The 7,510-nt window shown below is 41.7% G+C and overlaps 1 long non-coding RNA gene across 1 annotated transcript; it reads left to right on the top strand.

Moving 5' to 3' along the window:
• The first annotated feature begins 2,427 nt into the window (after nt 1-2,427).
• LOC307205825 lies at nt 2,428-5,480 on the top strand. The gene is made up of 2 exons (XR_013834085.1): nt 2,428-2,586; nt 4,445-5,480. It is a non-coding gene; the product is annotated as an uncharacterized lncRNA (long non-coding RNA).
• Nucleotides 5,481-7,510: the final 2,030 nt, after the last annotated feature.

Raw genomic sequence — 7,510 nt, 5'->3', positions numbered from 1 at the left:
GCATCATATATTTACACCTATTATTATTTCATGTTATAGCAAGTTTCTAGAGACTAGATTATGGGTCATTGTAAACTGTGTTTCTAAAGCAACTTTTGTTATTGCCAAATGCCAATGTGTTTGCATTATTAAGTTTGTTATGAATAAAAAATCATTTTAAGTTAGAGCTTAATAATTATTACACTATTAATATTCTTCTTCTTAATTGTATTTCACTATTATTATACTTCTTCTTAACTGTATTTCAGTTCAACAGTTACTTTGATAAAATACATATTTTGTTATGTGCAAATGGCTTTAGATACCTATTAGGTCCATAGACTACCATATAGCATATATCCAACACAAAAAACAGTGACAGTTTGTTGTTGACAAAGGACAGCTGGACATATAAAGGGCCCCATTACCTTCAGCAGCTTAGGACCTCATCAAACCTAAATCCGACCCTGGGCACCACCGACAGTATCCATTAACACAATCACCATGGCTTCCCCCAGTGAATCCTGGGAACAGTGGAATGGAAGACTATGAATTTCAATCTCTCTCCATTTCTCATGTCCCCCATCCTAAGTTCAATTCATCTGAATAAGACTCCTTTTTTTTTTAAAGATATATCTCATCTATATAGGTGAAGCATCATTAGGTAAAGGTAAAGGTACCCCTACCCGTACGGGCCGGTCTTGACAGACTCTGGGGTTGTGCGCCCATCTCACTTAAAAGGCCAGGGGCCAGCGCTGTCCGGAGACACTTCCGGGTCACGTGGCCAGCGTGACGAAGCGGCTCTGGCCAGAGCCAGAGCCAGAGCCAGAGCCAGAGCCGCACACGGAAACGCCGTTTACCTTCCCGCTGGTAAGCGGTCCCTATTTATCTACTTGCACCCAGAGGTGCTTTCGAACTGCTAGGTTGGCAGGCGCTGGGACCGAGCAGCGGGAGCGCACCCCGCTGCAGGGATTCGAACCGCCAACCTTTCGATCGGCAAGCCCTACGCTCTGAGGCTTTAACCCACAGCGCCACCTGCGTCCCATGAAGCATCATTAGACTGCTTTAAATAGTCATCAATATTTAAAGTCCCGAAAGAATGGGAACTGCAGTTTGTTAAGGGGGCAAAAATTTGTTAGGGGACCCCTATTCCCAGCACAGAATTACAATTTCCAGGGTGCTTTAACAATCAACTCTTTAACAAACAAGGGAACTCTGGAAATTGTGGCTTTGAAAAGTTGAATAACTGCAGCTTCCAGAAAAATATACAAGATCCCCACCACGCTCATGTCTGATGTCACAGAAATTGCTTTGAGGGACCTGCACATCCTTTCCTGTAATTTTATTTCCAAAATGGCTAGAGATTCTGGGTTGCCCCAGCCACTCTGAGCAGCTTCCAACATATGTAAAAATATAATAAAACATTAGACATTTAAAAATGTCCCTATACAGGGCTGCCTTTGGATGTCTTCTAAAGGTTGTATAATTACTCATCTCTTAGGCTCAGGGGTTGCATAACTCTTTTAGTTTTTTTTTTATTATTCAAAATTATAACAAGACATATTATCCAAAAACATATCATCCTTGTCCCCCCCATTTTTCCTCCCTCCCCCCCCCACAAACCCCACCCCCCGACTTCCCTCAGTTCCAGTCTTTGGTTTCTCTAAGAATGCTGTTTTCTGCATGTTACAAAGTTGTATAGATCCTCAAACTATTTAGCTGATTATTATCAATAAAAAGTTTGTGAATGTTTATTCAAAACCAGCCAAGGAGTGCAGTTCGCTTTGTTGCGTCTTCAGATATTTTGTAAAGGATTCCCATTCATCCTTAAAGTCACAGTTATCCTTGTCCCGTAGCTTATATGTCAGTTTTGCCAGTTCTGCATAGTCCATCAATTTTTCTTGCCATGATTCTTTAGTTGGGATTTCTTCAGTCTTCCATCCTTGTGCTACCCAAACTCTCGCGGCCGTTGTCACATACATGAAGATGTTTTTCAACTTTTTTGGCAGGTCTTTCCCTACAATCCCCAACAAAAATGCCTCGGGTTGCATAATTCCATACCCCCCAACATTTATCAAATGAAAATAGGGAAATCCTAGGGAAAAGGGGGACATTCTGGGACCAAATCAGAAACCGAGTGAGCTTTTGTAAATCCAGGACTGTCCCTGGAAAATAGGGATACTTGGAGGCTCTGTTATAGTTGCTGTTTCTTTGTATTTTCATTTGTTTAAAAATGTTGTATATTTAAAAACAGAATGAAAAGGAAACAAGGCCCACTTTTCCCCCCAACAAGATTCCTTCCCAAGCCAACGGAATACAGTAAGCAATCCCCGGAGGGAAGAAATGGAAGGAAAAAATGAACATGTTGTGTAATAAGCTGATTACAGAGTTGGCATCCTGACAACGTTTGGCTTATTAAAGCAATTTTAGACTATGATGGAAGCAGCAGATTTTGATCGTGGATAATTGAGACATTAAGTGTGAAGGGGCGTTTCTTAACCATTAGGGACTCCGTGAGGATGGTATAAAAGCTCTCATTCTTCCACAGTTCACCAACAGCTTCACCTCTCATCATCTCTCAACTTCCCACGCATCAAAACAACACAGGTAAGCTTGGCTTATCCAAGTCCTTGCATAGATCAAATGGGTAAAAGCTAGAGGAAGGTCAATCTTGGTTGGACATAGCACAGTTTGTAGGAAAGCAGGGAGCAGAGGAAGCTGCCTTATATCAAGTCAGATTATTGGTCTACCTAGCTCAGTATTGTCTACACCAGGAGTGGGAAACCTTTGGTCCTCCAGAGGTTGCTGAACCATAGCTCCCATCATCCTTAGCAAGCATGGCCAATGGCCAGGGATGATGGATGTAGTAGTTCAGCACTCCTTGGAGGGTAAAAGATTCCCCACAACTAGTCTACATTGGGTTCCACACTGGGTGTACCTGTCACCCCTACCTGAAGATGCTGGTAGAAGATACAAAGTAGATGTTTTAAACAGAGCCAGAATCCTTCCCCAAAGAAACCGATTGGTTTGATGAAGGAAGCAATCAACTGGAGAGTTGGGTAGTCAATATCTCCTGCGCTGGAGGTCTGGATTGCCTCCATCAAAGCAGGGAGATAGGAATTGATGGTGTAAAAAGCTACAGTTCTGTGATTCTTTATGGAGAGCTTATAGAATAGTTACACTGATTCATCTCAGAAGAAGTTCCAGTTTGCTCCCATTTGCAGTGGTACCTCGGGTTACAGACACTTCAGGTTACAGATGCTTCAGGTTACAGACTCCACTAACCCAGAAATATTACCTCGGGTTAAGAACTTTGCTTCAGGATGAGAACAGAAATTGTGCTCTGGCAGCACGGCAGCAGCGGGAGGCCCCATTAGCTAAAGTGGTGCTTCAGGTTAAGAACAGATTCAGGTTAAGATGGACCTCCAGAACAAATTAAGTTCTTAACCCGTGGTACCACTGTACTTATACCTGCCAATGTAGGACTTGACTCAGAGATTTAAAATACTAATGCACATTTTTACTAAATCTCCATGGTGTATTTGTGCTACCTAGTTCCTTTGAAGTGTATCTCTTAGACTTACACACACATATCTAGCTCTTTTGAATTTCAACAGTTAGCTGGGGATTTAGAATGCCACATTCTCAGCTCGTCTTACCCTCTATGCTTGGAGAGCCTGCTTATGATACAAACTTAAAACTGATTTAATATTTCTTCTCTCTTTGGAAACAGAGATGTAATTCTGTGTGTGAGAGGGTAGAGATTTCTTTCAGAATCCTCATCTAAATAGCAGTATTGGGAGCTGCTGTTGGACCAGGCAAATGGCCCATCTAGTTCAGCATCCTTTTCTCACACAGGCCTATCAGAGACCTGTTGAAAACCCATTTGTAAGACCCACGTGCAATGGCACTCTCCCCTTCTGAAGTTTCCAGCAACTGGTATTCAGAAGCATGATGCCTGTAACTGGTGAGGCACAGCATAACCATGATGGGATTGGCTGTTAGACGATCTAGTTCAGAACTCCCTGCACCATTTTTCAACCTGGAGTCCACAGGGGTTGTTGAACTGAAATTATGTCCCTGCCTCTTTTCCCGGCTCTTCAGATACGGTAGTCAATTTCTGATACGCCACTTCTCCCCTCACTCCATGGGAACAATTGTCAATAATAAAATGTCCCTACTGGCCTCAAAAGACTGGCAACACCAGCTTTTGATCTAAGAAGGCGGGAAATAAAGTTGCTCATTACATGGTCTGGTCTATCCCTTGCTTGATATACTGTGCCACTGAGAATACATAGGGCTGTATTCCATGTTTCTCCATGTATTCAATGTTTTTTCCAGGTAGACCTATTTAATCAATAGACATCTACTCAGATTGGTAGTTGGATGCAACCCATAATTTTCATTGCTGTTGTGAATTACAATGTTTCTTGGCTATAATATGTGCCTGCCTATGTCTTTCCAGACTCAACCATGGCTAACTGTGGACCTTCCTGCACCGTCCCATCTTGTGCTTCCTCCCCAGTCGTTGGTTTTGGATCAGCCGGTGGTCTTGGCTGTGGCTTTGGTGGTGGCCTTGGCGGTGGATTTGGCTATGGTTCTGGCTATGGCTATGGCTCCGGTGCCCTGGTTGGATCCGGCGTCCCTTCTGCCAGTCTAGGTATTCTTTCTGGAGTCCAGCCTTCATGCGTCAACCAGATCCCACCAGCAGAGGTCGTCATCCAGCCACCTGCTGCCATCGTGACCATCCCAGGACCCATCCTCTCTGCCAGTTGTGAGCCCGTGGCTGTAGGAGGAAATGCTCCATGCTCCCCTGGGGGTTATGGATCCGGATTTGGCAGTGGATTTGGTGGCGGATATGGCAGAGGGCTCTATGGTGGTGCAGGTCTTCTGGGGTCTAGCTCTGGTGGTTTTGGGGGCCGTGGCCGTTATGGGTTTGTGGGGCGTAGAGGCAGCATCTGTTATACCCCATGCTAAGCTCTCACGGTCTGTCAACAAGGAGGAAAGAAAAAGAGATCTGTGGTGGACTATTTCGGTCTGATTTTAGATATGCTGAGCACCCAAACTCCCTAGGCAATCCCAATGGGAACTGGAAGAGTGTTCTGCATCCCTTGTAATCAGGCCCATCTAGAACATGCAGCTGTTTCCAGTTTAATTTTATCTCACTTTCCCCTGCTAGTTTTATGATATTTATTTGCCTACGTCTCTTTGAAACACACCAGTTCACATTGGGAAGAAAAGCACAAGATCCATTCCCTATGTCTATGAAATTAGCATGCAAGTGTAAATATGTGTAATTGGGACTTAATGTAAGGAAGGTGGAAAGAATGTTCTATACATGTAGAACCCCCTACTCTTCCTCCAACCTGAAAAATAATTGTAAAGGAGAAGCTGTTCACTGGAATGTGTTCTTTTTTGCTTTATTGTCTTGCAGTATGCTTAGTATTCACTTGAATACTTTTACTGTTTGAAATTCTCAATAAAACTTTTTCTGCATCATAGCACTGGCTTTCTGGTTTTCCTTTTTATGTGGCAGCACAATCCTATACTCATCTACCAAGAAATAAGTTCCTTTCAATACAGTTCAATGCAACTTACTCAAAAGTAAGTCTGTTCACGGTCACACCCCTAAGAATATATCACATATCCTCTTGGACTGGTTCAAGCATCCACCATCCTGTTAACAGTGCAGCAAGTATTTCCAGAACTTGCCACCTAGATATCATCAGAACCCTTGAATGTTGGAGGAATTGAAAGAGATATCACAGGGTTACTTACCAACAGAGAACATTGATAAGGCATAAAACCAATAAATCCAGAGAGAGGTATCACTGTTGTTTTAAGATGGTCTGCTCAGCAATAGGGGGAAACTTCAAATTTGGATTAGAGGAACATTTACTGAACATTCCATTCATTTCTTAGATTCTGCAGATCAAATTGATTTACTGATACCAAATATCTATAAAAACTGGCCGCTGGCTTTTTAGTTTCAAAGGATTTAACCAATTGTTCTAGTACCTCTGGTGTCTTAGATGCTGGGAAGGCTGCCAAAGGCCTGAGAGAAGAGGAATGTTCTTGCCTGGCACCTAAAGATATGTAATGAAGGCATCAGTTGAACCTCCTTGGGGAGAGCATTCCAAAAACAGAGAACCACAAAAGAAAATGTCAATTTTCTTGTTGCTGTCCTTCAGACCTCTCATGGAGGAGGTACCTGAAGAAGGGTCTCAGATGGTGATCACATGGACTGGGTCAGTTCATATGGGCAGAGGTGGTCCTTGAGATATTGCAATGCAACTTACTCAAAAGTAAGTCGGTTTAGGGTCACAACCTTAAGAATGTAACTCATATCCTCTTCAAACTTCAAATTTGGATTTGAGGAGCATTTAATGAACATTCCATTCATTTTTTGGATTCTGTAGATCAAATTGATTTACTGATACCAAATAACTATAAAAATTGACCACTTTTTTTTTAGTCTCAAAGGATTTAACCAATTGTTCTAATACCGCTGTTGTCTTTGATGCTGGAAGTCTGCCAAAGGCCTGATAGACATAGCTGTAAACTTTTCCCTTTTCTTGCAAGGAATCCTATTCAGAATAAGGGAATTTCTCTTTTAAAAAGGGAAACGTTGACAGCTGTACTGAGAGAAGAGCAATAGAAGAGAAGATATGGCAGAGGGCTCCATGGTGGTGCAGATACTCTGTTTTTTTGTGTGCGTTTTTTAAAAAATACAATTTATTGATTTTATAATGACACAAAAAAGAAAGACACACACTACAAACATATCATAAATTTTAACTCAATTGACTTCCCTCCACTTCCCCTCTTGGTTCCATTGTTATATGCTTATTCATGCATGTCCGTTAAACCTTATACAGTAATAATAATAATAATAATAATAATAATAATAATAATTTTTATTTATACCCCGCCCTCCCCAGCCAAGGTCGGGCTCAGGGTGGCTAACAAGCAATCATAAAAACAAGTTGAATGAATACAACTTAAAAACAAGATTAAAATACAACATTAAAATATAGAAACATTAAAATATTAATGTTTTATTAATGGTACCTTGGGTTACAAACGCTTCATGTTACAAACACTTCGGGTTACAAACTCCACCACCCCAGAAGTAGTACCTCGGGTTGAGAACTTTGCCCCAGGATGAGAACAGAAATTGTGCACTGACGGCGTGGCAGCAGCGGGAGGCGCCATTAGCTAAAGTGGCACCCCAGGTTAAGAACGGTTTCAGGTTAAGAATGGACCTCCAGAACGAATTAAGTTCGTAACCCAAGTTACCACTGTATTCTTAACAGTCCAGTGTTAAAACCTTACTCATCTTAATACAAGTGATTTTTGTAAGTTTTACTAATGTGGAAGTCTATACACAACACTTGAAAAATATGCATTAAACATTTCCTTTTTTAATATCGTGGCTTCTGGGTTTTTTAGCAAAAAAAGATTTTCAACATTGTCTTCAAGTCTTTATATGCAATTTCCCAGGCCTTTCTGATAACTTTACATTACCACC

The sequence above is a fragment of the Podarcis cretensis genome (genome assembly GCF_951804945.1).
Source record: "Podarcis cretensis genome assembly, chromosome: 16".
Taxonomy (NCBI): Eukaryota; Metazoa; Chordata; class Lepidosauria; order Squamata; family Lacertidae; genus Podarcis; species Podarcis cretensis.
The sequence above is the reverse complement of the archived record's forward strand: the minus strand, read 5'-3'. Positions and strand labels throughout refer to the sequence as shown.